The sequence below is a fragment of the Coloeus monedula genome, assembly GCF_965178545.1.
Source record: "Coloeus monedula genome assembly, contig: HAP1_SCAFFOLD_177, whole genome shotgun sequence".
NCBI classification, from domain to species: Eukaryota; Metazoa; Chordata; class Aves; order Passeriformes; family Corvidae; genus Coloeus; species Coloeus monedula.
In genome coordinates, this window is record NW_028120740.1 from 36,003 (window position 1) to 52,279 (window position 16,277).

The following is a 16,277-nucleotide window of genomic DNA, read 5'->3' on the forward strand; positions in this document are numbered from 1 at the left end:
CTCAAGGCATCTGTGAAACACTTCCACAGCAACCCAAGTCAGAAATCCAGTGATTAGGGAGGTAAAATTATAGGTAATTGCCTATGATCTGTGGGGAATTTCCTTTGGAATTATCAATCAAGGCAGGGCCTATCTTTCAGCTCTTTTCCTGGTGTGCAGTTTCCTCTCTGGTTTAAATGAGTTTGTGTGCTCCTGTTAACAAGCAGTGTGTTTTCACCCTGAAATTTGGGGTGATAGGCCTTCTTTAGCGTTTTTCCCACAACTGAATCATCCCTTCCATGAGTAGTCCATGTTGTTCTACACAGCTGCTTTGGCCGTGGGTCAGAGAGAGAGAAGGGAAATGACTTTTTAGGGCATTGAAATTTCTCCAGGCAGGAGTGGGAGGTCGTCTTCCCCCTCCCCAGAGCCCTGCAGGTGCATGGGAGTAGCTCAGTGCCAGCGCAGCTCTCTGAGCAATAACAACGCTTGGGAGGTTTGAGTGTTGATAGCAGCTCTCCTGTCTCCTGGTAGCAGTCCTAGGCGGAGGAGGGGAAAAAAGGAACTTGTGTTATTCATGGAAAACTTTCTGCTGTTTCTTGTGCAGTGTTTTAGATCTCTGTATGATTTACTATCCAGTGTCTGTAGGTAGAGAATGACTTATTGGAGGTAAAAATTGAGATAATCACTAATGGAAATGGTAGGGAAAACTTTTGAAGTGAACTTGAGGTGACCTGTAATGGAGAGCATGAAGATTTTGAAGTAAACTATAGCAATCAGTTGTGCACAGGTAGGGAAACCTTTGGGGGTAAAATACAAGGTCACCTCTAGGTGAGGGAATGAACACTTGTTGAGGTAAACTGAGTGAATCAGTTGTGGAAGTATTAGTAAATTCTGGGGGTGAAACTTGATGTAACCTCCATGGTAGAAAATAAATCAATCTTTTGAGGTAAAAAGGAAGTAATCAGTGTTGGAGAGGCAGGGAGATTGAGAGTAAACTTGAGTCTGTAGTCCAGAGAATGAACATACTGAAGTTAAATGGAGGTAGTAACTTGCAGACAGGGAAAAAATGTGGGGGTCAAGTCTGAGGTAATCTCTAGGGGAGACAACATTTTTGAGGTAAACTGAGGCAGTCACTAGGTGACAGGTTGGACAAGTTTTGGGGGGTAGAAATTAAAATGACCTGTTGGGCAGAGAATGGACATACTGAGGTGAATATCAGGTAATAAGTAGTGGACAAGTAGCAATAATTTTGGAGGTGAAAGCTGGGGTGATGTGTGGCAGGGAGAGCGTACATCCTGAGGTAAAGTGAGACAGTACTGGAAAGATAGTGAAATATTTCAGGGTAAAACTTGATGAAATCTCCAGGATAGAAAGAGAATATTTATAGGTCAAAAAGAGTAAATAGTTAGTGGGCAGGTAGGGAAAATACTGGGGGTAAAACCTGAGGTTATCTCTAGGGGGAGAGAATGAACATAGTGAGGTAAAAATCAGGCAATGACTAGTGAATGTTAGGGCAATTTTGGGGGGGTAAAACTGGAGCTAATCTCCAGAGTAGTGAATGAATACTTTCTTGTAAAAAAGAAGAAATCAGAAGTGCACAGACAGGGACAGCTTGGAGGGAAAATCTGAAGCAATCCCCAGGGAAGAGAATGAACAGCATGAGGTAAACTGAGGTAGTCACTTGCAGAGACACAGTGAAAATTTTGGGGATAGACACTGAGACATTCTGGAGGACAGAGAAAATTACTTTTTGGGGTAAAAATGGGATGATGGGTAGGGCAAAGCTTGTGGGAAAAACTTGAAATAATCTGTAGGAAAGAGCATGAGCATTTTGATGGAAAAATGAGATATTTATTCTTTGCTTCCCTTTGGGATAACTTAATCTGCACCCTTCCATGAGCAATTCCTTGGCTTCTCCTGGAGAAAACCCCCATGGCAGAGGCAGTGTGCAAAGGAGCCCAGAGCTGTGCTTGGAGCAGAGAGTGCTGAGAGCTGCGTGTGCCTCTGCTGCCCCAGGCTGGCAATATCCCCATGGAACAGACTGGGCAAATGGGATTAGAGGAAGCACAATCCCTTCCTGGAAGAGGTTTTCTCCTGTGCAGATCAGGCACAGGGCAGGAAGGGAACTTTGGAGATCAGCTGCTTTCCCCCAGAAAGCATCACTCACACCAGCATGGATGACATGACCTGTGCCCACTGCTTACCATGCACCTGGCCAGAATCAAGAGCAAAGGTGGGTTTGGGTGTGAGCACTTGAAATAACTTTGAAAGAGAAGCAATCACCTTTTGCTGCTTCTTTCTTTCTTGCAGATGCTGGGATTGCCTCTGGGCACATGTGCTGAGCTCTCCCTGCAGGGAACTGTCAGCCCTGAATGCCTGTGCAATAACTGCAGCTGCCCAGGCAGACACAGGAAACTATTCCACACATTAAATTGCCATGACCCAAGGCACTCCTGGAGAGAGAGTGTAGAGAGTTACAGCACTGATCCTGCTCTCTGCTTTCCCAGTAGTGCATGAACATGATTTCATCCTGATCCTGAGAGCTCCAAGGACAGTAACAACTGAGGTGCCACTGATGCTGCCACTTTTCTGATGGGCCTGGCCCAGAACCATAGCCCAGCAGGGGTCTGTGGGAGCAGTTCAGTTCCCCCTCCCTTCCTGCACTCTGGGCAGTTCCAGGAGCCATCTGATCCCTTTCCAAGGTTGCCACCACAGCCTAAGCTCCCCCCCCCACTGGGCCATGATGGCATCTGCGTTCCCAGAGCCAGTGAACGGTTCCAGCCCTCGCACCACTGCTGCACATCAGGCCGGGCTAGGGGAGCTGAAATAAAGCCTGGAACTCTCAAGGGTAAACTGGCACCACAACCACAAACCTCCCTCACTTCAGAGTAAAGAGGTGTCCCTGTATTTACACACATCCAGGAACAATACTCCTCTAGAGCAGGTGTGGATTTACTTTTTTATCAGTTGAACTGGCATTGCTGCCCCCTGATGCCATTAAATTCTCCATCCCTACAATCCCTGGTTACCCTTGGCTGTGGGGTTTTTGCTGTCCCACAGTGAGTTAGGAGGGATCTCTGGCCAGCCTTGTTGCCCAAGAGCATTCAAAATCCTAATCCTCACTTCTCTGACTACTGACTACCTTAAACGCCACTCTGCGTTGTGCAAAAAAGTGCCTTGGTCCCACTGGGAACTGCACATCTCTAACAGCTGTTATCAGTTATTCCAACTGAGTAAAATAATTATTAAGAAAAAGAGGAACCAGTTAAACCTAACAACTTTTGCCTGATGTTTTCCTCAGGAATGAGTTAGGAGCGCAGTAGCAAGGCCTTCAGACAGGCACAGTGTCTGATATAAACTATATCTGGGCACACATAAAAAATAGGTTATATATAAATAGATAGCTATATGCCCTAATATATAATACATATTTATATTACAGAGTTATGTAAGGCATAAATATCTGCCCTACATATAACCAAAACCTCTAAATTACCCCCTGACCCCTGATGCTAGGAATGTAACATTTTTAGGGATCCTAAAATCAAACAGATGCAGGAAAATAAACCATGATTTTATGCCATTAATTCCAAGATGTTTTCCTGGATGTGTGCTGCTGCGTCTGTTTTTCTGTAAGATCTTGTGCCTTATCCCTGAAGTGCACTCAGAATTGTCAGGATCATGAAATCCATTTGGGATTTTACTGTTGCTGCAGTATCCAGTGAGATGAGTTTTTTCAAAATTATTTCTCTTGGACCGAGCACATCTCCTCAAGTTCCTTCTCACTTTCTGCATCCTGGAAATGCAAAAAGGGAAAAGATCAATGTACAGCTCAAGTGAAACAAATAAAAAGCATCATTTCCCTTCTTTCTCTCCAACCCCAAATCAGTTTTTAAGCATATCATGGAATCCTGGAATGGTTTGGGTTGGAAGGAGTCTTGAAGCTCATCCAGTTCCACTCGCTTCCACTGGGCCAGGCTGCTCCAAGCCCCGTCCAAGCGTGAGTCTGAAAAACCCCAAACAAGTCCCAGATCTAGACAGCCCACTGGAAGAAAACCCAAAATTAATTAGAGCAGCAGAGCCTGGCTTCAGTCTGGCACTTCTCCTTGACAGCACGCAGAGCTGGACGGAGTGGTCAGGGCACACTCGAGGGCAAACTGGGAGAAATCACGGCGGGGTCTGCCCTGGGATGGAGACCCAGCGCCGTCCCGCTCGCCCCCCCTCCGGCCCCAGGGTGGGTCGGTCCCCGCAGCGCGCGCCCCTTCGGCCGGGCTCGCCCACTCTCCGTGAAGAGGGGCGGGAGAGGGGGCTAAGCAGAAGCTGCGGAGACAGGATCCCCTCATGCCGCTTCTCACCGTTGAAGTCCCCGGTGTCGGCCACCACCGTGGTGTGGTGCTTGAGCTGGTCCAGCGCCGACTCCACCTTCTGCCGCTTCACGGGGGACACCGACACGTCCGCGGCTCCGGGGGACTCGCGCGCCCAGGAGGGACGGTACGTGCCCGAAGGGCACCGGCCCGCGCGCTCCCGCCGCCCGCCGCCAATCCCAGCCTGGCTGGGCGGCAGCGGCCAATCAGGAGCGCGGACAGGAGACGGACGAGGCCGCGGGAGGGAGAGCGATTCTGATTGGCTGGTTCGTGAGGGCCGGGCGGGGGTTCGCCTTGGCGACCGTGACGCCGCCATCGTCCCCGACGGAGCGTATCGGGGGAGTCTCCTGGCCCCGAGATCTCTCGGGCCCGGAACCTCCTGTCCCCGGAGTCTCCGTGTCGCCAGAACCCCCGGCAGTCTTCCCCGCGGCCGGTACGGCGCCCGACCCGCCCCTGAGCCACCCGTCCCTCGTGGCCGCGCGGGGCCCGGGCGCGGCCGGTGCCGCAAGGTGGCGGCGGGCAGCCCCTGAGGGAGGCGGCCGTGAGGGAAGGCTCGGGGCCGCGTCGGTGGTGCCCCGCTGCAGGAGCTGAGCGCTCTGGGCTCCCTTCCCCGCCGTTGTGGCAAGGTTCGAAATGGCTTATCGAGTGCAGCTCCAGGCGCTGAGAGAGCCCTCGGCCCAGTAAGGCAGGTGTTTTGGGCTCGTGGTTCGCCTGAACTTTATTTAGGCTGTAAAAGAGGTGATCTTGTTAGTGTGGGCCCACTTGGAAATTGTACTCTCCAAAACATCTACAGAAGGAATTACCAGTTATTTCAGCTGGGTAATTTAATTGTTAAGGAAAAGAGAAGACAAACTTTTGCTTCTGGAAACAGGATGGCTCTTGGCTGGAAATGTTGGAGAATCCGTGTAACAGGCTCCTAGTCATGGGGTTATGCTGTTCCCTCTTTCTGTATGGTTCCACTTGGGACAGCTGCCACAGTCGTTCCCCTTCCAGAGAGGCAAGAATGTGCTTTTGTGCAGCCTTCTCATGCTTTGCCCCTATTCTTAAGACACAGCTATCCAGGCCGTAACATCCTTCCTGTTGAATGTCAGTCCCCAAACCCAAAAGGAAATGTGTGGTTTCAGACATTCTGCTGAGTTTCTGAGACTCTCAGTGACAAACCATTATGAAAACCCAGTGAAAGAGACGGAGATGGAGTTATAACTTGACTATTTTAATAAATCTTGTACAGTGCATGGTTATATCATTGTCTCCTTCGCTCAGTTACATCAATGTACAGTACTTTATAGCAGTGTCTGCAGGCAGTACAAACAGAACAGATGCACAGCTCAGTCGCGTGGAAATTTGTAAAAGTGGCCTCTGCAATAAGGTCTACTGAGCTATTTGTTTTAGGAAGTGCTCCTGTGGCTCCCGGCTTTACAGAGCTGTCATGTACACTCCTGTTAAAATCCCAGATAACTGTAATTCCCTGTGATTTGCTTTCCTCTACACCCCAGGACTAGAAGATGGTGTGTTTCCTAGCTCAACATTCGTTTTTATTTTCATTTTAGAAACTTTTTCGCCTCCCGTGCTTGCCATCCTGCCTCCCATCTCCACCCTAATCCGGAGCCAGGGCTTCTCAGGAGGATTGTCCTCTTCATCCCTCCCTGACAAGGTGAGTGCCCTTCTCAGATCCTAGCAGGGCTGTGACTAAACCCAGGATCCTCCCCTGCCTGCACCCTAATTCTGCTGGTGAGAGCAGTGTCCTGTTTCAAATGAAGAAAACAGATTATCCATTGGAGACGCTTAAGAATGAAGCCAAAACTAAGGTGCACTGGTGTTCTCAGTTTTAGACATGAGCTCCCCAGATGCTGTTTTAAAGCTTTTTCCATTAAATGTGCAATGACAGGCACAAATTTGGACCAAGACTCAGCATGTGCTGAGAGAGAAAACCCAGCTGTCCCTGGGCTGTGGGCAGCTCTGGAGCTCTGTGTGCTTCACTGCTTTGCAATCAGATTGGTCTGTCAGTCAAACAGAGCTAGAAATGCAATGTGCCAAACTTGCTGTGGACAGGAACTACGCTGCTTGCTTGAGTTTTGAAATGGTGAGTAAATTTTGGAAGCATAATCACTTAATTCTGCTTCTAGGGAGAGGGATTTTCCTCACCCCTATTTACAGATTGCTATATACAAATGCACATAACTTTATGAAGGAAAACGGGAAGTAAAGAGCAACACCCTGTGCTAAATTAGAGGGGTTTTTTTCTTGTGGCCATTTAATTTGTGTTAAACCTGCCTTTCCCAGTGTGCTTTGGGGTTTCAGCTATTTGGGAATCATTTCAGCTGACTTTTTGCAGTGAAAATGTGAAGATGGGGACAAGTGACCAACACCCTGGGAAGGGCTGTGGGTGTGCCTGGGTCGGGAGCAAACGGTCAGGGCTTATCTTCTCCTGGTTTGAGGCCCGGTTTGGCAACACCACCACAACATTCCAGTGCAGGATCCGTGCCCCAGGGAAGGGCTGCACAGCTGCCCCGAGCCCCGGCCTCTGCATCAGCAGCGGTGGGCGGGTGGAACTCACCTATTTCCAGATTCAAATCCCTTTGTTTGTCACTCCTGCTCATTTCTAGGCACTGAAAGCTCATTTCAGCTGTTCAGAGATAGCACTAGCTGGTCCATGGATTTAAGGAAGCAGCCAGACTTTGGGAATGTGTGTTGCCATTCTAGCCTTGTCCAACGAGGGGGCACAGGGGGACAGGACAAGGACAGGCAGTTGTCACCGGCCCTGTGCTCGTGGGCTGCAGGGGACACCTGCACTGAGGAGGAAATGGAAATGGAAATAGAAAGGGTTAGGTTGCCCAGAGAGGTCATGACTCACCATTCCTGGAAGTGTCCGAGGCCAGGTTGGACAAGATTTGGAACAACTTGGGCTTGTGACAGGCATTCCTGCCCATGGCAGGGGGGTGGAATGGGATGAGCTTTAATGTCCTTTCCTTAAACCCAAACCATTGCAGGGTTCTAAAGCCTTATTCCTCTGGTCCAGGCTCCAAGCCTTGAGGCTGGCCTCTCTTGTGCTGTGTGCCACGCCTGCTCTGCCAGGGGAGAGTGGGGAGCAGGGGACAGCCCTCGGAGAAAAGCTTTGGGGGTCTTTTTTTGCTTGAAGCCAGCCCTTGTACATCCAGCCCCGTGTGAATCCTGCTCTGATCGCATGCACGGAAAATTTCAGTATAAAATATATAGTTATAAAAAAAATACTTCATGCAAAATTAAAACACCTTTCCCAGTGGGACATGGTCTTATTGTCAACCCTTCCCAACAGTGTTCAAGGAATTGTCACTCTGATGGCAGCTGGACCCCAAGGGGAGCTCTGCTGCATCTGGCCTGGGCCAGGAATCATTGCTTTCATTCCCTTTTTTTCTGCACTACTTAGGGCTAAGAGCTGAAATAAAGCAGAGAGACTTTAATTTGCAGAATCAATCCTTTCCTGGCGGCGCTTCGTGATTTCTTGGAGCTCCGACTCCCCTCTGCTTTTCTGGAATGGAAACAAAACAGGCAGTTTGGATTTGAACTTCAAGCTGCAGTTAAGTGACAGTATTTAATTAATGCTGTAAAAGTAGAGCTAGTTTCACAGAGATAAGTGATATCAGTAAAAAGCAGATTAATTAGTGGAAACAGGGGGATCTTACAGATTTGCTCAAAAGACACTTCGGAATTTTTACGTGTGTTTTATTGCTGGTGTAGGTTTGGTTGCATTTTTTTTCCCCACAATTGTATTTTTTAAAATGCCTGTTTAATGAGCTATCTGACGCTGCTGGTACAGCCCCCATTCCAGCAGGAATTATCCAGAAAAATGCTTACCTCCAGCTGGTTTTTCTCCACTGTGATCTTGCTGTAGACTCTATTTCCCTCATCACCGCACACCTTCTTCAGCTCCTCTCTGTTGAGGGAGAAGAGCTGAGCTCCAGTGAGGATGCCCAGGTGTTCCACGGTCCTGGGGAGACACAAAGTAGGGAGGTGACGATTGTGCTGCACGTGGCCTCGTGCCAGAGGTGAGGAGTTGGAGATGGGAGGCCAGGAGCTGCAGTGGGACCATATCACGGGGCCCTGGGGCTGTTCCAAGGTGGCAGCTGCAATTCCAGTAGCATTTCAGGCCTTGGATTTAGTTAGTTAACTGTTTATCTCCAAGAAAATATTTATACCAGAGAAAGGGAGTGACTTTGGGCTCTGAACATTCTGGTTATAGAGCCTGGATTGAACAGGGTTGAAATCTAATTTGCAACACAGGCTCTGTAAGTAAATCCAAGTGGCTTGTCCCAGGTGAGATGGTGCCGGTGGCCTCCCCCGCTCCTTCTCCAGGGAAGGACGAACATTGCACGTGGCAATAGGGCAAATCTTACTCTTTGCTGAATGACTTGGCCTCCAGCCAGGCTTTGACTTCTTCAGTGCTGGATTCAAAGGTGAGGGGCACGAAAACTTGCTGAGGCTTTTCCACTTTGAAATTCCTGTGGGGAGGCTGAATTTTATTGTTTGTGATCTTCTTTAGCAGCTCGTCGTTCAGCTCATCCGTTTGGTGAATAAGTTCTGTAGAAACAAGTAGGGAATGAAAGCAAGTCTTCAGTCAAAAATGCCATTAAATGTTTGTGGGGAAACTGTAAGGCAAATGGGGATGTGGCTCAACATTCTTATTTAAATTCAGCCCAGAAAAGTGATTCCCATTTTCCTGTGCCCCTGTGTTGCCATTTATTTTGCTCCCATCACCCCTTGGCTGTTGCCTGATGTGGAAGCACAGTTCTGTGAGAATCTACAATTGGAGGTTTGGAATTGAGACCTTTTCAGTCCTCTCTGCTGCTTCTAGTCACTAATTTGCTGATCGCAGAGCTCCAGGTTTTGCTCCGCAACAGAACAGAAGCGGCAGGAAGCACAAACTGGGAATGAGCAACACACTCATGATGGGATGAGCTTGAAGGTCCCTTCCAGCCCAGGGCATCCTGTGCTTCTGTGAAAACTCCAGTGACTCTTCATCCAGTATCGCTTTCCCCATGAAACTCCTGAAGACTGTGGAGAATAACTCAGTGATACGAACAGATTTGTGTCCTTGTATTGTGGGGCTTCCTGTCGTCCCAGAAGGGCTCCTGCTTCCAGGAGTGGACAGGGTGGGATAAGGGGTGAGGTGAGCAGGGCCCCTGATCTCTCTCCTGCTCTGTGAGCCCCACAGCATGTGCAGGGTGAGGGAGTGATGCGGATCTCCTGTTTGGCCGGGAACTCTGTGGAACCACATGAAGGAAGCGGCCAGGCGGGCACTGTGTGTGTGCCGGGAGATGAGCAAAAGGAAGTGAGAGAAAGGGATTGACCTGAGCTGTTCCTTAGACACACTTAAACATTTTGGAAGAGAAAGGAAACTCTCTCCTTGGGAGGAGGAGGAGGAAGTTAGAACTGGAGGAAGGAGGCATGGGGTGATCACTTATTGCCCTGCTCGGCCCGGGCCGCCCGAGAGCCCCGGCGGTGTCACAAGCCCCAGGGCTGCTCTCTTGGCTCTTGTCCTGCCTGGAATGGCCTCCAGACACAGTGCTGCTCCATTGCTGTGATCAGTAAAAGGTGCAGGGGAGCCCCTTGGGCAGGTCTGGTCCCCCGAGCGCCCAAACCCAGGGGAGCCCAGAGTGGGACACACACGTGCGTTCTTTGGCGTCCTGTGCAGAGTGGCGCGACAACATCTCACTGCCCCACTTATCCCCGGCGTAGCTGGCAGGCAGCTTGTGGGTTGGGCTGGATGGGCCATAGCCCCTGGGGCTCAGGTCTCCTTTGTACCTCTGGTTAGACTGGTTAGAAAGGGAAAGAAAAGTAAGAATTTTTTTTGGTCGTTTTTAATTTTCTTAAGCTTTCTGCCTCACACCCACGGAGGGACAAACTGCCGTGTTCTCCTTGTGCTGATGTGGGGCTGGGGAGACCTCAGGTGGAGCTGCATGGAAGAAGTTAATTTCTGGGAATGAAGAACCCAAAGCAAAGTCTGAAGTTTGCGCAAGGGAATTCCTAGTTGTGCCAAACGTGTTCGATCTCATTGGAAGGCAGAGCCTCACTGCTCCGTAGCTGGGATGTGAAGCGGGACCACTGCCAAGGGCCTGGAGCGGACTGGAAAGTTTTTTGACGTTTTGATTAAACTAGCAGGGATTTATCCAGAAGCCTGCTGGGCCGCCTTAGGCTTTGCCCAAACGCTGCAATACCAAAATGGGGAAGCAATTCCATGCTTCCCTAGGGTGTTTAGAACACTCCAGCTCCACATTTCTGCAGTGCAAGTTGCAGTATTCAGTTAATTCTCACTTAGATGGTGTTTCCATCTGCCTCCACTCCAGTAACGTGTTCCTGGTGCTGAACTGAACTGGCTGAGGGAAGTGTCCATCTTTAATTTAACCCCCAAGAAAAATCTTGATGTGGAAAAATATGGAAAGCAGGAGGCTGGTGCACAAATAGGAAGGATAGGCCTTATTTGGGAAGACGATCGTAGCAAAATGTGAGTTTTATCATAGGAGACTCAGGAATCTCCTGGCTTTGTCTACTTCTGAAGGTCTGTCCTGATTGGTGCATAGTATCCTAAGAAATCAGGGAGGTCTAATGACAACATTATTCCCAGAGGCAGATTGTGCCCTGCAGCTGATACCAGTCAGGTATTACCTGACTACAGACCTGTTTGAGCTCTTCCAGTTTCACCACATCCAGGATATTGTATGGAACATAACCGGCCTGCCCACTCCGGTTGAGCAACTTCCACCACTGCTTATTATCTTCCAACACCTGAGAGAGGGACAAAAATAAATCTGCTGTGGGAAAATGGGATTTCAGGCATAAACAACCAGGATATAGCGGGGCCGAACCATCCGAAAGGTGAAGTTGCCAGAAGGACATCACTGAGGCCAGGAGCTCTAATCAGATCTGTTGCTCTCAGATGCAATCCAGGACTGAAACTTTTCCTGGAAAGCATCAGAATTTATCGTAAGGATGAACAGGAGAGCACCTCTGCGTGCTGAAGAACTCATAGTTCCTACATAATGTCCCTGTTTCTCCAGACCTTTTTTTCCTAATGACTGAGTTTCTGATGTCTTTTTGCATTAAAATAAATAATTAAATAAATAAAAAGCCACATTTTGCAGAGAAACCTTTTCCTCAGGTCACAGATCAGTGTCAGCCCAAGTCACGTCCCACCTTGTCCAGCTGCCAACAGTGCTGCAGTAAGAGAAAGGTTATGAGAAAGGTGCTTTTCAGAGAAAACAAATCCTCGTGGAGGAGGAAGTGGTGATAAGGAACCGACCCAGCGGGGGATGAGCAGGGCTCTAGAGCGAGTTGTTGTCCTCCCTCCTCACTGTGGTTAAAATGGGACCGATGTCTTTGAGCTGAGGAAATGACACAACACAGCACAGGCAGCCTGCTCCAGCTTTGGGTTTGAGCAAAGCTTTGTGTCACTGCTGAGATACCACCAGGGAAAATGGAGTTGGTGCTTGTTGCTATCCCGAGCTCTCTCCTGCCCCTGGGGGACACACCTTTTCCAGGAACGGTCACGTACCTCCAGGATTTCATCCTTCAGCACCGAGAGCTCATTGGCGTTTCGCGCGGTGAAATCGTAGCGGATTTTGGCAAATCTCTTGGGCACAGCCACCCCCTGGGCCTCGAAATTCCTGCAGAAGAGAAGTGGCCTGAAGTTCATTAACCTGAGCTAGACTGTTGGAAGGACTCTGTGTGGAAGCTGGAATTGTATTAGAGGATCATCATAAACTAAAAATATATGTGACAATGTGGCCAGATTGCAATGAATCTAAAGACAGGACAGGGTTGGCTCGAGCTCACAGAGCTGCTGCCTCCAGTGTAAACTAACCGCCTCGTGAAAGCAAATGGTTTTTCACAGACATTATTCAAATAAAAGGGGAAAGGGGAAAAAAAACCCAACCAAGAAAAAAGGAAGGTTCCCATTAGCAAAAAAAGCCTACATGAAAAAGTGAGGTTGTGAGCTATGGCCGAAGGGCGGAGTTTGGTGCTGATTCTCAATCAATTCAGCAAATGACAGTGCATTGATGCAACTGTTTTTTTAGTCAAATTTAGTCCTGATTCTTCACAGTAATTTGCCTCAAGAAAATGAGCCCCATATCCTTTGGTGAGTTCCCTGTTGGCTGAGGCCCAGACCTTCGGGCCGTGACTTCTCAACATACTTGCAGTGAGACTGGCTCCCTCTTAATTGCTTCTTTTTGAAGTATGGTTTGTCACTATCATCCTGCTGAAGATGAACAGGGCTGGTGTCTCATCTTCATATATTCTTCCCCCTCGTCCCCTCTCCTTCTTTTCCCCTTTTTCACCTCTAAATAAATTTCTTCAAGGCGATTTAACCCTGGGATAGTCTAATCCACTTTAGTCCTTCGTGGTCCACCCTCAGATAGATGTGTTGGCACAGAAGAAGTAAGGGTGTTCTCTTAGGATCTGATACTGTAATAAAGGGAAGAGAAAGATGAAAAAGGCATTTAATGTTTGTCTGTTTTCTCTCCATGTCATTTCGTGAACATGTACTCACACTTGGCCAAGAGTAGTGCATTCAGACACTGAATATGAGTATTGAAGAGGGGACTGAGAAGGAAGAAGCTTAGTGTTCTGCAATAGGAATTATGCTTTGGGGATTTTACGAATTGTTTCCCTCTTTTTCACCATCATGCTCTTCTTGCACACTTCCTTGTCTTTTGCTATTGAGCGAAAGTCTGGAGGCTCAGAAAGCCCAAGTTTCATCTGAGAAAGATTTCCTGTGTCAGAGAGAACGGAAGGGATTCTGTTTCCATCCTTTCATGCCAGGAAGGATGAACTGCCTGTATCAGGAGGTGCCGAATTGGTTCTGGGTGCTGCTGTAGCTCACAGAATTGCAAGACCCAGTGCTGCAGGAGTTCAAATAACAGACCAGTGGAAAGGCTCAGGGGCCACAAGCTGTGCTGCATCTCTCATGGACTTGCAAGGAACCTCTCCTTTGGTGTCTGTGCAAGTGCTGGCTGATGTGGGCACTAGGATTGCTCTTTTAATCAGGCAGCTCCAGTACCTTTCAGAAAAGAATTTTCATGGCACATCATGAGCCATTAATCTCTTGACTAACCATAACATTTCCTTACTCCTTGGTTTTACAGCATTACTCAAACACTGACATTTGTCATTTCACCAGCCATCTCCCTTGACCTCTAGCATCAGGCACTTGCAGGGGGAAGGATCTGGTCTCACAAATATTTTCATACTCTGATCTCTGTGATTTATTAACCATGAAGTTTTGCCTTCAGAACTCAAGATGCCATTTCAAATAATTTCATGTGCAAAAGTCGAGTTATTGGGCAAAAGGGATCCTTGATAGCTGGGTACAAAGGACAGCAGGACTGCTGTTGCTGTTTTCTTTTCAACTACTGTGCTTGCTGTGTGACCTTGAGGAAATAGGTTCACTGCAGCTTTATGGTTCCGTTTTTGCATAGGGAAAATAAGGGCAGTGATAATTGCTTTCAGTTGTAAAACACTTCAAGATTTATGGAATATGAATGATTCTTACTAAGTGAAAAGTGTTGCAAAGCTGGCTTAGTTGCACACTGTGCTAACAAAATCCCATATCAGCCTATTGACCCCAGCCTGAAACACTCATTAAAGTTTATGGGACATTTTGGTGGATGAGTTGAGGCAGTTGTTCTGCTGGAAATATCATACTGAAAGCACTTTTAAATCCATCATCCGCTTTGACTTTTTTCTCTATTAAAACTAAACACAACTGCTTGCTCTTTCCAGTTTTCTTAGTTTAGTTTTTGATGGGTAAGTACTCACTGTTAACTCAGCTTGTACCCCCATGGCATCTGAGACATTACAGTTCATTCTAGTCATAGCATAAACACACAATAGCTGTTGTACTGAGACAAAAAGAGTTATAAAACATGTAAGATATCCAATGGACTGGTATTAACTATCAAGTTGCATGGTCACTTTTGAATGTCAAATGTTCTTTTTATGGATACTGCATTAATTTAATTTGTGCTTAAACGTTAGCTAGGCTAGACATTGGTGTCTGAAAAGTTTACATATTTTTCCAATGTCAAAATGTGTAAATTTAGTATTAAAGAAACAAAACATATTTACTTGTACTAGAGGAAAAATACTTTCGTAGCAAAGAAATTAACTGAGGTGCTCTTTAGAAATAGGTCTGGCTTGCTTACAGAATTGTTGCTTATGCAGTAAAGCAGATCTACAGATGTTTTCTTTTTTTCTTCCAGATAAAACTTGGATTGTTTGAAAAGTGGGGAGATATTTCACCATAGTACAAAAGAAGATACAGAAGAGGAGAGCAGAATGAGAGCTTTGCAAGTGCCACATGCCTGCAGCCTGCTGTCTTTAGCGATGCTGTTCCTTCCAGTCACTGGAACGTCAAAACAAAATATCCCAAGACTGAAGCTTTCCTATAAAGGTAAACTTTTCAGTAGTTTTTCTGATTCTGCCACTTTGGTTTCGATGTGATACTGCCAGCAGTTCTTTTTGTATTACTAACCAGGAAATACATAATAGAAGCCTTAAAGATGGATGAATTCTGCCTCGGGGCAGTATTAAAATCTGGGTTTTTTGTTGTGTCGGGGCACATGTTTCTGAAGTATAAATGTCTTTTAAAAGTATTATTTCTGTTTGCTCCAAGAGGATGTTAACAGACTATACATAAATTAGAGGGGAGTGGTCCTTGAAAGGCTCTGAGGTGCATTGGAGACATTCCTGTGTGGCTGGTGCGGATGATGTGACACATGGAGGACATTCACACCTTCCTACAGCATCAGAGAAAGTTGAGAGCGCTGACTCAAGTGTTTCAAGGGGACTGACATTTATTTTTGTAATAATTCTTTTTCTATCACTAAGTGGGTATGTTAAACTCTTCATATGTGGTTTTCTTTCTCCTTGCCTCTTTGGATCACAAAAGCGTGATTCTCTGCAGAATTTCTTAGTCTTGTGTGTAGTTCTTGTTAAGAATGGTACCGTCTGAGGGATTTCAACACAGACATATTTATGTATTAATGGCCAATTTTTTAAAGAAGGTGGATTTCTTTTTGCTTTGCATGTACAGTACACCTCCACAGGCACAGAGATGTGTCACTGACACTTCCTTCTTTAGTGAAAACAAATGCTCTCCAGTTAGTTATGTTTCAGCTATGTCAGCCCCTTGCCCTTAGGGGAGCTATTTCTGCTCTGTTTTTCAAACTTATGTCTTCCTATGCATTGCAGAGTTACACTCAGGATGGTGTGATGGGACAGGCTGTAGAGCCTTCATCGGGGCTTATGATATGTTTATCATGAGTTTAACACCCAGAGAAATGTATTGAGTAAGCAGAATGACATGCTATTTATTTACAAGCTTCTCTTTTGCTAGATTTGCATGCCACTGTGCATGCTATTCCACTGTGTATATAAATGTGTTTGGATGTGTTTGTGCGAGAGAGACAGAGGAAGCAAGATCAAGGGATCTTGACAACATTTTTATAAATTCAGGGAACAGTTGCACTCCCTGAAGCCAATGCATACAGAAACTGAAAGAGCTGACATGAGTTATGAAAGTTAGCAGTAAAACCCTCCTGACATACAGCCAGCCTTCTCACAGCTAGGCCTTTTGAGCTAATTCCCAAAAGCAGCATATACCATATGGCCATGGCATTTACTGTGGATTTGACACTCACGATTAGTGAATCCCTCTCAACTTCAAAAGCAGATAGCCTTTGGCAAAATCCTGATGGATGCCTTTGGCAGGTAAAGAGGGGGAGAAAGAAAAATTAGTGAGGTCAACACAGGGGAAAAAAAATGGCTGAAATCTTAGTTTAAAATAGTGGCAGAGACCTGCTGGGAACAGTTGGGAAAATGCCTGAGCTCGTTTAAAAAGACAGTGAGCAGATGATTGATATTTAGGCCCTGACCCAAACTTTTCTTAGCAACTTTATA

General features: G+C 47.0%; 1 pseudogene across 1 annotated transcript in view; it reads right to left on the reverse strand.

The window, feature by feature from the left end:
* Positions 1 to 7,779: 7,779 nt before the first annotated feature.
* The window catches only part of LOC309585731 (epidermal growth factor receptor kinase substrate 8-like protein 2), a 232,403-nt pseudogene continuing 223,905 nt past the window's right edge, over positions 7,780 to 16,277 (reverse strand). Inside the window, exons 6-11 of the transcript in view lie at positions 11,872 to 11,983; positions 10,986 to 11,105; positions 9,988 to 10,135; positions 8,717 to 8,900; positions 8,178 to 8,310; positions 7,780 to 7,851 (exon numbers count right to left, since the gene is read on the reverse strand). The product of the transcript in view is annotated as an epidermal growth factor receptor kinase substrate 8-like protein 2 (transcript). The remainder of the gene's footprint in view (positions 7,852 to 8,177; positions 8,311 to 8,716; positions 8,901 to 9,987; positions 10,136 to 10,985; positions 11,106 to 11,871; positions 11,984 to 16,277) is intronic.